At 42.4% G+C, this 17,854-nt stretch overlaps 1 pseudogene; it reads right to left on the reverse strand.

Moving 5' to 3' along the window:
* Positions 1-249: 249 nt before the first annotated feature.
* The window catches only part of LOC120032457, a 103,784-nt pseudogene continuing 86,179 nt past the window's right edge, over positions 250-17,854 (reverse strand).

Here is a 17,854-nt window from a genome sequence, read left to right on the forward strand (position 1 = left end):
CTCCTGCCCCCACCTTCTGTCATTTGTCTGTCATTTTGTAAATGTCAAAGGTTGATATGAGTTGATTGGTAACACTTTAGAATAACTCATAATTAACACATTATAAATGCTTATATATGTTTATAAATGATAGTTGACGTTTTGACCAACAGAAGGTTGTCCTTACCCTGTGGAGGCGTACTGGGAGGCTGAGGAGATGTTAAGGCCTATAGGGTTGGTCCTCTGAGGAGAGGGAGGGGTTTTCTGCATCTAGCGGTCCGGGAACCTGATCACCAGCTTGGTGCTCTCCAGCTCCACCCCTGGACAGGAGGACAAACAGCAGGCACAGTCGAAATACATGCAATGGGACCAATAGCAAGGTCCCAAAAGTACAATGGAAATAATGTCATACTCCCAAAAGGACAATGGACTTAATAACATTGTCCCAAAAGTACAATGGAACCAATTACATTATATTTGGTTGTATTACCGGCACAAAGCTTGTTTTTCCTTTGCTGCCAGAAAGGAGTTGAATCGTTGTACTTTTCTCTCTGTGTTGGACAATGATGACAGTATTTATGTGCAAGACTCAAGCTCTCCACTGAAGGCTCTTGACTCTGTGTTATATGCAGAGACGTCTAACTCACCATTGTGATCTCTACAGTGCTGTCAGGTGGACATCAGTAGCAACACGCAGGCTCAAACCCTGGTACATTCTTATTCAGAAGACCATTTAATAAGGAAAACTGCCATTTTATATATCCTCTCTTCTAGCATGAAATGAGAACACATACAAACTCAGATCTCAATCTTGTTTTATACTAATATTTGTAAATGTAAACCAAACATGGAAAAACATGGAAAAAGATCCTTTCATTATTCAGCCCCCTGATCTTGAATTTCCCTCCAAGCCAACCTAAAACTCCAGTACCTGGTGTCTGGAGGAGTTCAAAGGACAAATATGTGAACAGTTTATTGAGACATGTACTGTGGCTGTTTCTAGTTGTCACCCCATGTCACTAGTTTGCATTGCCTCATGTAAGGAAGCCTGTTGTTTTACACCACACAAGCCTGCACACACACATACAAACACACACACAACCACCATTATTTTGTTGTTGTATTTGTGCTGTTGCCAGGGTCCTTTGTCTGTGTTGTTCGTTTAGTCATACTTCTTTTTTTTATTCCCCGTCCCCACAGGAGGCCTTTTGCCTCTTGCCAGGCCACCATTGTAAATAATAATTTGTCGTTAATTGACTTGCCTGGTTAAATTAAGGTTAAATAAATAGTGTCCTAAAAGTACAATGTAACCAATAGCATGGTCCCAAAAGTACAATATAATCAATAGCAAAGTCCTAAACGTACAATGGAACCAATTTCATAGTCCCAAAAATGCAATGGAAACAACAGCATGGCCCCAAAAGTACGATGGAACCAAATAGCATAGTCCCAAAAGTTCAAACTCCTAAAGTTCAAGCTAAATAATTGAGAGCACAACTCACATAGTTGATAGCATGTGACAGCATGTAGCTGCATCCCACCTCTCACCTTTAGCCTCTCCAAGGTGCAAGTGGCCATGTTGGCATTCTTGAAGTTGACAAAGGCACATAATCTCTCTGTTGGCATTCTTGAAGTTGACAAAGGCACATCATCTCTCTGATGGCATTCTTGAAGTTGACAAAGGCACATAATCTCTCGTATAGAATTCTGATACTCTCCCCACACCTACAGTACAGAACGTAGAATTAGAATGTAGAACTCTGATACTCTCTATCTCCCCTCACCTACAATAGAGAGTATCAGAGTTCTACATTCTAATTCTATGTTCTGTACTGTAGGTGCAGGGAGAAAGAGAGTATCAGAGTTCTACATTCTAATTCTATCTCCCCACACCTACTGTACAGAACGTAGAATTAGAATGAATAACACTGATACTCTCTATCTCCCCTCACCTACAGTACAGAACGTAGAATTCGAATGTAGAACTCTGATACTCTCTATCTCCCCTCATCTACAGTACAGAATGTAGAAGGGAAGAAGGGGACCACGGTCAAAACACATCCATTATAGCAACATTATAACAACCCAACATTATGAATTATCCCTAAATGGCACACTATTCCCTACATAGTGCACTACTTTTGAACAGGGCCATAGGGTATAGGAATATAGCAATAGTGTGCTATTTGGGACAGTCTATAGAACCTATAACTGTAAGGATGTATACACACATTACATGATGTATAATTTAGATGTGGAACAACTAAACAACAGACTGGGTGTGATTTCAGTGAATTAAGCTGGTCTGTAATGATGAGATAACCTTGTCTTAGATCTGGAGATTCATGTACGTGTCATGACGTTGGCAGTGGGGGTAGGTTTATGACAGTCATAAATACCTCTTTCCCCTTTTTTCTCTCTCCCTACTATAACTGATGTGACATAAGAAAACCCCTTGGTTAACATAGAGATTCTGGGTAACATCAGAAGTTGGGGGAAATGAACTATATTCTGGTAATTCGACCAACTGAACATATGCGGGGGTACTTAAGGTATATTATGTCAGTTCGGTTGCCCTCTGACACATTCTCATCAATGATAGAATGACATAAACTCTACTGTGGAAAGTCTAACTGTCAGAGGTATCGGATTCACATGGAATTGTTGTTTAATTCAAATGTTTGAATATGACATTATTTGTGAAGAGGTGAAATGTGATTTTAGCTTCCAAATGAGAGATCTGTGCTTTCATAAGTTTTCCTCTGCTCACAGTGGTCCGCCCCTGTGAAGAGGCAGGGGTTAGAAACTTTTCAGACACACCCCTCTCCCTCCACTATAAAAGCCACGAACAAGAATATAACTTGCTGTTCCGGGTACGCTAGGATGACGATCCAGTGTCAGAATGGTTCAGATAATAACTATAGATGAAGCCAACATCAGCATGGACTTTGATTGTGAATGGTATGAACTTTGAACTCGTATTCACTACAGAAGTGATATCTCCTAGCCTTTGAGTTAGCAACAGCTAAACGCAGGTTCGGAAGGACAGTCCAAGTATCCCGTCTAATACACACAACGTTATCCCGTGACTACCAGAGACATTCTTCAAAGGACAGAGGACTCGGGTTGGCGACACGGTCCATCTACCACCAACCTACTGAAGCGCAGCTCAGAGTAAATATTCATTGCATTTTCCTCTTCGAATGGGCGGTAATTTAGAATGCATAAGATACTGTATTTACGATAGTACAGCTCGCCTATGTTCAAGTCTCCCGCTCTTTCACTAGGACTCAGCCCTTCCCTTTGTGTAACAAGCTGTCATATCGATTCTGCCCGCTAGGGACGTTTTTCTGTATGACGTAATTTGTGATCAAGTTATGATTTAATTGTGTATGTGTGTTTCTGTGTGATTAGTTAGGTATTTAGTAAATAAATAATTAAACCCAATTTTGTATTGCTGATTCAACTTGTTAGCCAGGATTCTTGCAGATAATCAAGGACTTACAACTTTCAGATGAGACTGAATAAAATGACGATTAATGTGACTGCTATTTAGTAAAATATTACTAAATCTTTAACAGTTTATTCGAAAGATAACAGCTCTATAAATATTATTTCGTGGTGTCCCTCTCTAGTTAATTCATATTTACATGATTAGTTCAATCAGGTAATATTAATTACGGAGAAATTATTTTATAGAATAGCATGTCATAGCAATTAATCTGGCATAGTCAAAGACACGACATATTGGTGCCCCCTGTGAGGAGTCTAAGATAGAATGAGGCTTTCATTTTGATTCAGCCTGGATAAAATTGAAAAGCAGATTACATAATATACCAAGTTTATTATACACATTTTTGGAGTGATAGACAAGCATTTTTGGTTGTGTGTGCTGAAGATTCCCCCGCCCCGCGCTGTTCTCTGACATAGTCAGTGGATAACGTAAGCGAATACATTTCTTGTATGAGGCTGAGAAAGCTAATTATAGAAATCTGAGAAATAGTGCGTTTGGCCAAACGCAGGGCTATTTCTGCCTGGCGCGTTTCATACGCTGGTAGGGCAGGTCATTATTAATTTCTCGAGCGAGGACAAAGAGCCAGCCGATTGAAATTCAGGAGATATAGCGCGACCAGCGATAATTATCTCTCTCTCTCTCGCGATTCAACGCGAAGAGACCACGGGGCATTTCATGTTTGCCGCGTGTTCCGGTTAAAACATCGTCAAAAAACGCCGAAAAGGGTTTGAACATAATACGTTATTAGTAAAACCTTTTCCCTGCCAAGGGAATCCTACGTGCTACATTTTCAGGATCAAAGGAGGGTTAGCTGGCACGAGGTGCTAAAGCTAACAGGGAAAATAGCATTTTTTTTTTCTTCCTGGTGCCACGCTGGAATTCCTCCGCCTAGCGGAACAGAAGTCCCGCACCGGGTAGTTCCGTTTTATTTCAGCGTGTGAAGTCAGTGACCGCTGAAGTGGGCCCAGTATATTCGTTCATGAAGAATTATTCAGGTCACACTCAAGTCATTACTTATGATATCCAGACGAATATCAATGTCTTATCCAATTGAACTAATAAGTGTAAATCTGGCCATTTACATTCTGAAATGGATATTTTAAATAATATCCAAATTGTTGAGTTCTCTAAGACATTGCAAACTTTTTCCAAACTAATCTAGATGAAGCAACTTCTCAGGTTAATTAAAGTTTAATTCACAAATTGCCTATACAGGTTTGATTTATCATTAAATTGATTAATCAGTAAAATTTGGGTTTTTCAAAACCCATTCAGTATTCCAGTACTGACAGAATCCCCGCCCCAGCGGGAATCCCATGTGGTTTCGGCCTTAGGGAGAAGTGCCACAGTGTGGAATGTGCCCAACATTTGGTCTACTGACCACACTTATGATATCCAATCAACAGAGATTGTATGGATTATCGTCTCATTCAATTTCATAAGTCAAATTGTTGAACATAATTTAATGTTCTTCCAATCAAATGAGACACTTTTAAACTTCTCATATTAAGCACTTCTCAGGTTAATTAAAGTTTAATACCCAGATAGCCTACACAGGTAGGATTAATCATTGGCATTGATTAATTAATTCAATTTGTTTTTGTAAATTAATTCACGTCCAACTTCCACATTACTGGTACAGTACTGGTAGTTCGTCAACATCTATAAATAGATTAAACTTGTCTTTGCATCTTCCAATTAATTCCAAACCCAAACTTTGAATAAATTTAGGGAAAATTTTTCCTCTAAACTTTTCTAATAATGTGCAAGCTATCAAAGGAGGTGATCACCACTCCTCCGCTAAGTAGTGAACCTCCACCCATAAAAGGATTGATCTCTGACCTCAGCAGCGATACCAACCCTAATTATGCCATTAGTGAAAAAACAGCCGAAATTGCGAACGCTCTCCAAAATCAACCATCAAACACAGGCTTTGTGACGGTTCTCCCCACTTTTGCACTAATGTATCGCCATAAGAATGTGGCATCGGTTCAATACCACCGTGCACAGCTGAAGCACGTGCCAGTCATGGCTAGCATTGGGGTACAGGCGGAGAGAACTGAGCCACTATTGACAAGCAGGAAATGAAAACATTCTGCTAGTCGAGGAACTGCGTTTGAAATCTGAACAATTGAAAGTAATTGCAAATACTTATGACGATGAACGAGCACAAACTCTTCAACACAATCGTTGTCTCCAGGAACAACTCGAATTAGCCAAAACTAAATACGAGGTAGTCCACTCCAAACTAGATAAATCTGTTGAGTTATCTACAAATAGGAGCGCGCAATTTGATAACATGCAGGCAGTTTTATTGAACGTTACTCAGAGTAACACGGTTCTACTCAAAATTCTGCAGACCAAAGACGATCAGTTTATGAACACAATGACGAAGTTGGATGACAAATCAGCAGAACTCATTGAAGTCGCTGAACAAATGAATGATGAGAGAACTCGGGTGATGAAGATGGAAATCTTGATTTCTAAGCAAGAGGAAGAAATCTCATCACTGAATCTCTCGCTCCGTACTCAAGACCTCTATTTGCAAACCATGACAGATAAGTTTGAGCAAGCGCGACACTCACGTGTCCAAAATCAGTACTCTAAGCGCTCAAGTGGACTCTTCAATGCAGCAGAATACCACCCTTAGGTACCATCTGGAGGAAGTCCAGAAGGGTCACGCTCTACAGCGTGACTATCCATCCAAGCAACCGGAGCCCGGTACTCAAAGGAGTGAAGACGATAGGTTTCAGACATTGCCTCCGTCAGGTGTCCCCCAGTCTTCTCCGTTTGGCCATTCGGCACCGAGTAATATGGCGCCTCTTGGCCAACAAAGCCAAAGCTTGGCTTCTCCTCTTGGCCTTTTGGCCCCACTTTCCCCACAGGATAAAGCCCACCCTCTCCGCCCGCTTGACGCGGAATACCTTGACAAACTCGTCAAGTATTTCCCCACCTTTGACCCCATTCCAGGTCAGCCAAATGATACTGAGACGTTCCTAGCTGACATAGAGGACGCGTTGGATGGCTACCCGAACGCTACGGGTTCTGACAGGGTTTACCTGTTGAAGCGAACGTCGAATAGACACGTGACAAGGTTCATTCGCCTACAACAGCAACACGTGCTAAATGACTACGCTAAACTTGCCACAGCTTTGAAATTAGAATTCAGTGGTTCTGCAACTCGCAAACACGATAGCTCACTGGCTAACACGGTCAAACAAGCTCGGAATGAACACCCACAAGCTTACTATCATAGGCTTCGTTCAGCTTACTTTGGCCTACTCACTGAAACAGGCATGGAAGACCTGTTACCATTTAACCTGTTTGGGCTGCAAGCCCTAAGTCGGGATCAATATGACAACAGCCACTTCAAGTGCAGGGCGCGAAATTCAAAATCTATTTTTTTTAAATATTTAACTTTCACACATTAACAAGTCCAATACAGCATTTGAAAGATAAACATCTTGTCAATCCAGCCAACATGTCCGATTTTTTAAATGTTTTACAGAGAAAACACCACATATATTTATGTTAGCTCACCACCAAATAAAAAAGAGGACAGACATTTTTCACAGCACAAGTAGGATGCAAGTAGCATGCACAAGCCAACCTAACTAACCTAGAACCAACCTAAATAACCTAGAAAAAACTACCTCAGATGACAGTCCTATAACATGTTACACAATAAATCTATGTTTTGTTCAAAAAATGTGCATATTTTAGCTATAAATCAGTTTTATATTACTGCTACCATCATAGGTACAGTCAGAAATCGCACGGGAGTAGCCAGAGAAAATACAGACACCAACGTCAACTACTAATTACACATCATAAAACATTTCAGAAAAATATATGGTGGATAGCTAATGAAAGACAAAGATCTTGTGAATAGAGCTAATATTTCCGATTTTCTAAGTGTTTTACAGCGAAAACACAATATATCGTTATATTAGCTTACTACATTAGCTAGCACACAGCAGCATTGATTCTAGTCAAACGGTAGCATAGCACAGTTCGACAGATATATGAAAAAGCATCCCAAATTGGGTCCTTATCTTTGTTGATCTTCCATCAGAATGTTCTCCAAGGGGTCCTTTGTTCAGAAACGTCTTTATTTCGATCCAGAACGAACGATTTCCCTCTTGAATTAGCAAGCACACTGGCAGTGCGACGCTAACCTCTCCATCTTGACAAAATTCTTGCGTCGCATCACGTCTAAAGTCCAGAATAAATTTCAATAATATAATTAAACTATATTGAAAAAACATACTTTAGGATGATATTGTGACATGTATCAAATAAAATCGAAGCCGGAGGTCATATTCACCTTTAACGAGCGTTTTCCAGGAGCCAAGTACAGGTCCTACTTCGCGCCCAGAAAAAAAAAATAAAGTGCGCAAGTCTCACTCCAAGAGGTTGTGTTCAAACCCTGGACGAGATATTCAAGTCCTTTCTGCTCTCACTTCCGCATGACACCCAGGGGAAGGCGTATGACGTGTTTCTACAGTCCTAAGTGACATGCCCTTTTATAGACAAGGTCTTGAAGAGAGACATCGATGTTGGAAATCTCACTTCCGGATAGGAAATGGGCTGTAAAAATAGTTCTGTTCCACTTAGAGAAATAATTCAAACGTTTTTAGAAACTAGAGACTGTTTTCTATCCAATAGTAGTAATAATATGCATATTGTAAGAGCAAAAATTGATTAAGAGGCCGTTTGAAAATGGGCACATATTTTCCAGTTTTTCAATACGCCCCCTGCAGCCATAAGAAGTTAAACAAATGTTCCTGTCGAACATGTATCCCACCTTCATTACCTACTTGGGCACTGCAGCCCACATTGGCTTGCCTATCTTACAACTCAGAGAGCTTGCAAGCACAGCTTTTGAGGCATCAAAAGCTCGCAACGCCAAGAGCCCTGACCACTCGGTTTTGAAGTTTGACCAGGAGCACTCACTCCAGTCAGAGGGTGCATTATCAGGTATTGGAGCGTTAAGAGATGACGCACAACAACAGTTTCTACCACGAAACCATGATTCCAATAACCTCCGCGGTCGAAATAACCGTAAAGCACGTCGCCATCAAAACGACTACCGCTACAATCGACCTGTTCACTACGTTCCTGCACCCAACCCATACAAAGTGTCAGAGCACAAGGGTAACAAAGGGTTGAAGGATGATCAAAACGTAGACCAATGTTCTCCAGAAGTTCCACTAGGTGAAGAACTAAAGCGAGAAACATTTGAGAAAAGGGTAAAAGATAAGTCACAAGGACTAGACAGGGAATTACCGGACTCCAGGTCCGCAGGAATTAACACCCATAGCAAGGACGTTAAAATTCAAATCCCTCCTGCTTTCACTCGAGACCCTATCCAGGGCCCGATTGACCAAGAAACAAGCCCACGGGCTTCGTCTATAAACTCTGATACAAAGGTTGCGAAGAAAAAGGTCAAATGCTTCGTTAAAGCCAAGCCCACTCAAAATCGTAAAATTCAATCTGCTTCCACCTTGAACAGAATTGACACATCACGTTGTTGCGAAAGACCACTCCACTTTGTGGGGAACATGTCCACTAAACACGAATCGAAACGACCATACCTGGAAACAGTCCTGGAGGACTGCTTAACTTGTCATGCGCTAATTGATTCGGGTGCGACAATATCGCTCGTCCACCCTGTGTATGTCACTAGCCTCGAAACTGCTAATTGGAGCAGACTTGATGGATCGGTTACTCCCATTGATGGATTGGAAAACCAACCAGGTATGGTCACAGGCTACCGTGCCTTCTCCACCGACCACACTGTCTTTCCCTAACGCTAGCTGCAACGCAGTCATTCACGAGGGGTATCTGTCGAAAGCACCCCTTGGGAAAAAGACGTTTAAAAACCTGTTGGTGCAGAATCAGATCCAAGGGGATATTACGATATCTCAACACATTCCATCTGCCAACCTGATTGACCATTCTTTTCAGGATTTCGAGCCAGCTGTCTCTGTTAATAAACAACTTCCCTTCTCCGTGCAGTCGTGCAATACGGTAGTTGAGATGAATTCCTCTTGCCCTTCAGACATTTCCGCAAGCACTGCGGCCGTCTCAGCAAGAAAAACATTGATGCGCAGAGTATACTCTTCTTCCGATGATACACCTTCCGCTTTGTTGGGGACTGTCAACCCTTACAACGACACTAATGGCGTCAGTCCAGCAACTGACCCGATGATTCCCACTGGTGAAACACTTTGCGATATCACAGACCGATATCCTCGTCTCAGTTCACAGGTACTGAAGAGGTTGCCACGCGCGGACGCGGTGATGACTGACAGACCTCGACAGCCACTGAGGGTGTTGAAGCACAAACACCAGGAGATTTGGTTGAAAGGTTGCAGCCATTCTCATAATAACGCGGCCACTGACAACTCGTACATAGGGTCCGAACCTTTCGTTTGCGCCTCGGATACCAACACCACATGCTGGTGGGGGGGTCCCGAGACACAAAGGGGGGGAATAGTAGCCCAGACCCATGATGAGCCTTATCAAGGCCGGTGGGGGGGTCGAGACTACGGACAACACCGTACGAGGCTGCCAGAGCATAAATCAAATCTAGTTGTAAACTCCCCTTTGAGAACAGTGAGGAGCAGACATAATCCCTGTCTAGGGGCCTCTTAGAACACATCTAAGATAGTACTGAGGTGTACCACACTGGTCGTAAAGGAAGTCCAGTGGACTGAGAATGAGAATGAGAATGTGAGCAAGAGCGAGAGAAAATAGAATCCTCCGTACAGGAGAAAAAAGTTATTAGAAGTCAGGAACCACGATCACACCACGTACGACTGGTCTAATACTTACAGTACTTCTGTCATGAGGTTAGCTCCTCCGTGGATAACATAGCTATGAAGTATATTTCTTCATACCTACTGCCACTACAATAGTGGAAGACAGTGACTGGTAGTAAAACCATTACAGACTCCCTCGACACCAATTCTGACTGACCTCCAGGCATTGACCTGAAAATTACCTGACTACGTCAGACTCATTCTGAACAAGTTGTAATCTGCCAGAATACTTGGTTTCCTTCCCTTGGCATGTGTGCTTGCATAAGCATAAACGCACATGTACAACGGAACATCCAATTAGGATTTATGCTAGGATCACTTAAGGGTCCGAGCAAAATACCAGCCTTAGTAAAGTTTAACATTTATTTTGATTTTACATTTATTTTATTTTGAACTCTACAGCTACAGCACTCACCAGTTTTCTTCTCAGAAGTCCATAGGTCATCCCTGTAGACTGCCCAAAACTAGTGTCTTACAGCTGTAGACGTATCACATAGTTATCAACTTAGGATAGTACCTTAACCAACACCCCGCAAATTAGAAGAGCCCTAGATATGACATTAGACAATGCCATGATAGGGTCATTTTGCCAAGACCATGGACGTAGATAGAATACAGTCCAATTAGATGGTTAAGGTGGCATAACTATATTTTGTTTTGTTTATGCTTTCATTTCATTTTGTTTCATTTTCTTCGGCATGTAGAAAGTGATAGCCATAAACAACTTCCCCATACAACCATCAGTTAGTGCCACAACGCCGCTCATTTGGGAGGAAATGTAATGATATATTTCATGAGTGTGTGTGCATTGTTAACATCTGCCTAAGTTACTGCCCAGATCTTCCAGTCTGGACGACCAGACAACGGGTCCGGAACGGCGATCCCAATCCGGACCTCCGCTGCCCAGCCATGGAGCAGACTTCTTCATTTGCAGACACCCTACCCGGGTCGACCACACCAGAGGGGGGACTGCAACAGCGATCACCAACTGGACATCTGCTGTCCAGCCATGGAGCAGACTTCTTCATTTGCAGACACCCTACCCGGGTCGACCACACCAGAGGGGGGACTGCAACAGCGATCACCAACTGGACATCTGCTGTCCAGCCCTGGAGCAGACTTCTTCATTTGCAGACACCCTACCCGGGTCGACCACACCAGAGGGGGGACTGCAACAGCGATCACCAACTGGACATCTGCTTTCCAGCCCTGGAGCAGACTTCTTCATTCGCAGAAACCCTACCCGGGTCGACCACAACGATGGTCCACAACCAGGACAACCCACGGTCATTTGTATGTTGGTTTGCAACATGCAGGTTAATCGTAAGATTGAACCCAACACTGAAACAGGACCCAAGTGGTATATATAAAGATCCAGTCCATTTAAAAAATTGGAGACCTCTTACACTTCAGTGTTGTGATGCAAAAATCCTAGCAAAATGCTTGGCGCATAGAATAAAAAAAGTTTTGTCAGATATTATTCATCCTAATCAGACAGGTTTTTTACATGGACGATACATTGGAGATAATATAAGGCAAGTACTGGAAACAATAGAACACTATGAAATATCCGGGACACCAGGCCTGGTTTTCATAGCTGATTTTGAAAAGGCTTTTGATAAAGTACGACTGGAGTTTATATATAAATGCCTAGAATATTTCAATTTTGGGGAATCTCTTATAAAATGGGTTAAAATTATGTATAGTAACCCTAGGTGTAAAATAGTAAATAATGGCTACATCTCAGAAAGTTTTAAACTATCTAGAGGAGTAAAACAAGGTTGTCCACTATCGGCATATCTATTTATTATTGCCATCGAAATGTTAGCTGTTAAAATTAGATCAAACATTAATATTAAGGGATTAGAAATCCAGGGCCTAAAAACTAAGGTGTCATTGTACGCTGATGATTCATGTTTTCTTTTAAAACCACAACTAGAGTCTCTCCACGGCCTCTTAGAGGATCTAGATACATTTGCTATCCTCTCTGGATTAAAACCAAATTATGATAAATGTACCATATTACGTATTGGATCACTAAAAAATACACATTTTACATTGCCATGTAGTTTACCAATTAAATGGTCTGACGGAGATGTAGACATACTCGGTATACAAATCCCAAAAGAAAGAAATGATCTCACTCCAATAAATTTTTATAGAAAGTTAGCAAAAATAGATAAGATCTTGCTACCATGGAAAGGAAAATACCTGTCTATTTGTGGGAAAATCACCCTGATTAACTCTTTAATCATCACAGTTTACCTATTTGCTTATGGTTTTGCCTACACCTAGTGACCTGCTTTTTAAATTATATGAACAAAAAATATTCAATTTTATTTGGAACGGCAAGCCAGATAAAATTAAAAGGGCCTATTTATATAACGAATATGAATTCGGAGGGCAGAAATTATTAAATATTAAAGCATTAGACCTCTCACTAAAGGCATCAGTCATACAAAAGTTATACTTAAATCCAAACTGGTTCTCTAGTAGATTGGTACGAATGTCTCATCCTATGTTCAAGAAGGGCCTTTTTCCCTTTATTCAGATTACACCTGCTCACTTTCGGTTGTTTGAAAAGGAAATAATCTCCAAAATATCTTTATTTTTTAAACAAGCCTTAGAAAGTTGGTTGCAATTTCAGTTTAATCCACCTGAAAGGACGGAACAAATAGTACAACAAATATTGTGGTTAAATTCAAATATAGTAATTGATAAAAAAAACTGTATTTATCGAAGAAATGTTTAAAAAAGGTATAATTTTTGTGAATGATATCATAAATAGGACTGGTGGAGTAATGTCACACATGCAGCTAACACAGACATATGGAAATGTCTGCTCTACCCAAAATTACAACCAATTAATTGCAGCATTACCACAAAAATGGAAGAGGCAAGTAGAAGGGGAAAAAAGTAAGGAACTTGTATGTCGGCCCTATATTAAAGAACATAAATGGTTAAAGAAAAGTGTGATAAATAAAAACATATACCAATTTAATTTAAGGACCAAAAAACTGACAGCTGTGCCATATAAATTGCAAAATAGTTGGGAAGAGATTTTCGATGTACCCATTCCATGGCACATGGTTTATGAATTGATACGCAAAACAACGCCAGATTCAAAACTTCGAATTTTTCAATTTAAATTATTGTACAAAATTCTTGCAACTAATAGAATGTTATATATATGGGGGATACAATCTTCCCAGCTCTGCAGATTCTGCTGTGAGGAGGCAGAGTCATTAGATCATTTATTTTGGTATTGTCCGTATGTAGCTCGTTTTTGGTCACAGGTCCAGGAATGGTTGAAGAATTGCAACATTTGCGTAGAACTAACGCTACAGATAGCAATACTGGGGGATTTGAAAAGCCATAGTCAATCAATCAATAATATAATAATTATTTTAGCAAAAATGTTTATTTTTAATTTACAATCCGTGGAAGCTATGAGAATAGGAAGATTCAAATCTTTTGTGAAGCATCACAGCACAGTTGAAAAATATATGGCAAATAAAAATCCGAAATGGATGATGTTGGAAGATAGATGGGAAGGGTTGAGTGGAGCTGAAGGGTGGGACTAATAACAAGATAAACAATGTAGGGCATACGGGATCTGTGAAATGTGTATAGGTGCGGAGCCTTTGTGAAATAGCACAGTTACAAGTGGAAATCAAACTGGATGGACAACAGAAATAGAGGAAGGACTAAGAACAAACAAGAGAGAACTATTATAAAGTAGACTGTGTCTGTAAAATGTGTATAAGATGTATAAATTGAAGGTAAAAACAGAAATGTTTATCAGTTTACTCCAATTGGGGGATCGGTGGTAGGGTTTGCGGGGAATAATAATAAAGGTATACTCTTTAAAAAAGTATGTATGTCTATATAGGTATGTGTATGTATATATGTGTATATGTATGCATACGTGTATGGATATATATATTTACCCAAAAAAATATGGGGGATTGGAAATGATGCAGACAATTACATTGGAAGCAACATTCTTTCCGCAATATTAAGCTGATCCACCCCTTAAAAAAAAATAAAAAAATAAAAATAAAAAATAAAATAAAAAAGATTGAACCCAACATGGGGGGACTGTCAGGACATTGGCAGTAGGGGTAGGTTTATGACAGTCATAAATACCTCTTTCCCCTTTTTTCTCTCTCCCTACTATAACTGATGTGACATAAGAAAACCCCTTGGTTAACATAGAGATTCTGGGTAACATCAGAAGTTGGGGGAAATTAACTATAGTCTGGTAATTCGACCAACTGAACATATGCGGGGGTACTTAAGGTATATTATGTCAGTTCGGTTGCCCTCTGACACATTCTCATCAATGATAGAATGACATAAACTCTACTGTGGAAAGTCTAACTGTCAGAGGTATCGGATTCACATGGAATTGTTGTTTAATTCAAATGTTTGAATATGACATTATTTGTGAAGAGGTGAAATGTGATTTTAGCTTCCAAATGAGAGATCTGTGCTTTCATAAGTTTTCCTCTGCTCACAGTGGTCCGCCCCTGTGAAGAGGCAGGGGTTAGAAACTTTTCAGACACACCCCTCTCCCTCCACTATAAAAGCCACGAACAAGAATATAACTTGCTGTTCCGGGTACGCTAGGATGACGATCCAGTGTCAGAATGGTTCAGATAATAACTATAGATGAAGCCAACATCAGCATGGACTTTGATTGTGAATGGTATGAACTTTGAACTCGTATTCACTACAGAAGTGATATCTCCTAGCCTTTGAGTTAGCAACAGCTAAACGCAGGTTCGGAAGGACAGTCCAAGTATCCCGTCTAATACACACAACGTTATCCCGTGACTACCAGAGACATTCTTCAAAGGACAGAGGACTCGGGTTGGCGACACGGTCCATCTACCACCAACCTACTGAAGCGCAGCTCAGAGTAAATATTCATTGCATTTTCCTCTTCGAATGGGCGGTAATTTAGAATGCATAAGATACTGTATTTACGATAGTACAGCTCGCCTATGTTCAAGTCTCCCGCTCTTTCACTAGGACTCAGCCCTTCCCTTTGTGTAACAAGCTGTCATATCGATTCTGCCCGCTAGGGACGTTTTTCTGTATGACGTAATTTGTGATCAAGTTATGATTTAATTGTGTATGTGTGTTTCTGTGTGATTAGTTAGGTATTTAGTAAATAAATAATTAAACCCAATTTTGTATTGCTGATTCAACTTGTTAGCCAGGATTCTTGCAGATAATCAAGGACTTACAACTTTCAGATGAGACTGAATAAAATGACGATTAATGTGACTGCTATTTAGTAAAATATTACTAAATCTTTAACAGTTTATTCGAAAGATAACAGCTCTATAAATATTCTTTCGTGGTGTCCCTCTCTAGTTAATTCATATTTACATGATTAGTTCAATCAGGTAATATTAATTACGGAGAAATTATTTTATAGAATAGCATGTCATAGCAATTAATCTGGCATAGTCAAAGACACGACATACGCAAATAGGAGCTAATACCTAGACTTTAGCTCAGTGGGTTAGCATGGTCTAGAGTCACACTAACAACCCAGGTATGATACCCAGAGTTAAACATACACACCCAGTAGAGTCCTGAGGGGGAGGAGAGGTCCACCACCGGAGTCCTGAGGGGAGGAGAGTTCCACCACTGGAGTGCTGAGGGGAGGAGAGTTCCACCACTGGAGTCATGGGAGGAGGAGAGGTCCACCACTGGAGTCCTGAGGGAGAGGAGAGTTCCACCACTGGAGTCCTGAGGGGGAGGAGAGTTCCACCACTGGAGTCATGAGAGAAGGAGAGGTCCACCACTGGAGTCCTGAGGGGGAGGAGAGGTCCACCACTGGAGTCCTGAGAGGAGGAGTGGTCCACCACTGGAGTCCTGAGGGGATGAGAGGTCCACCACTGGAGTCCTAAGGGGAGGAGAGGTCCACCACTGGAGTCCTGAGGGGAGGAGAGATCCACCACTGGAGTCCTGAGGGAAGGAGAGTTCCACCACTGGAGTCCTGAGGGGAGGAGAGGTCCACCACTGGTGTCCCGAGAGGGAGGAGAGGTCCACCACTGGAGTCCTGAGAGGGAGGAGAAGTCCACCACTGGAGTCCCGAGAGGGAGGAGAGGTCCACCACTGGAGTCCTGAGGGGAGGAGAGGTCCACCACTGGAGTCCTGAGGGGAGGAGAGGTCCACCACTGGAGTCCCGAGAGAGAGGAGAGGTCCACCACTGGAGTCCCGAGAGAGAGGTCCACCACTGGAGTCCTGAGGGGAGGAGAGGTCCACCACTGGAGTCCTGAGGGGAGGAGAGGTCCACCACTGGAGTCCTGGGGGGGAGGAGAGGTCCACCACTGGAGTGCTGAGGGGGAGGAAAGGTCCACCACTGGAGTCCTGAGGGGGAGGAGATGTTCACCACTGGAGTCCTGAGGGGAGGAGAGGTCCACCACTGGAGTCCTGAGGGGAGGAGAGGTCCACCACTGGTCCTGAGAGGAGGAGAGGTCCACCACTGGAGTCCCGAGAGGGAGGAGAGGTCCACCACTGGAGTCCTGAGAGGAGGAGAGGTCCACCACTGGAGTCCCGAGAGGAGGAGAGGTCCACCACTGGAGTCCTGAGAGGGATGAGAGGTCCACCACTGGAGTTCTGAGAGGGAGGAGAGGTCCACCACTGGAGTCCTGAGGGGAGGAGAGGTCCACCACTGGAGTCATGAGGGGGAGGAGAGTTCCACCACTGGAGTCCTGAGGGGAGGAGATGTCCACCACTGGAGTCCTGAGAGGGAGGAGAGGTCCACCACTGGAGTCCTGAGAGGGATGAGAGGTCCACCACTGGAGTCCTGAGAGGGATGAGAGGTCCACCACTGGAGTCCTGAGGGGAGGAGAGGTCCACCACTGGAGTCCTGAGAGGGGAGCCGAGTGCTGCCTGCATTGTGGTAAACTTCTCCAGCAGCAACGATCTCTGCACTTCCTCAAAACCCAGGTCCTACATGAGAAAGAGAGAGAGATAGACAGAAAACCAAACCTCAGCTTCAGACACATTGAGTTTTCCAACTCTACTAGCACCAACTCCATCACATTTACATTTAAGTCATTTAGCAGACGCTCTTATCCAGAGCGACTTACAAGTACATACATTCATACTTTTTTTTTTGTTGCCCCCGTGGGAATCGAACCCACAACCCTGGCGTTGCAAGCGCCATGCTCTACCAACTGAGCCACACGGGGCCCCTGTCTCCCCTCACCATGATCTGCAGGACCTTGCAGTTGAAGACCTCAGTAGAGGACTCATCTCAGTCCTGATCCAGCTTTAACACCTAATCCATGGCCCTTTCTGCCTCACCATACTGCTGGAGAGAGAAGATGGGAGGGATGGGAGGAGGGGTGCGTGAGGGGAGGGAGAGAGGATGGGGGAGAGAGGGGAGATGAAGTGAGAGAAAGCAGGGGGAAAAGAGGGGAAGATAAGATGAGGGAGAAGAGATTGAGTCAGATTTCACCGACAGACACACACACACTGTCAGCAATTTCCACTTTCACAGTAGAGT

The sequence above is a fragment of the Salvelinus namaycush genome, chromosome 39, assembly GCF_016432855.1.
Source record: "Salvelinus namaycush isolate Seneca chromosome 39, SaNama_1.0, whole genome shotgun sequence".
Lineage (NCBI taxonomy): Eukaryota > Metazoa > Chordata > Actinopteri > Salmoniformes > Salmonidae > Salvelinus > Salvelinus namaycush.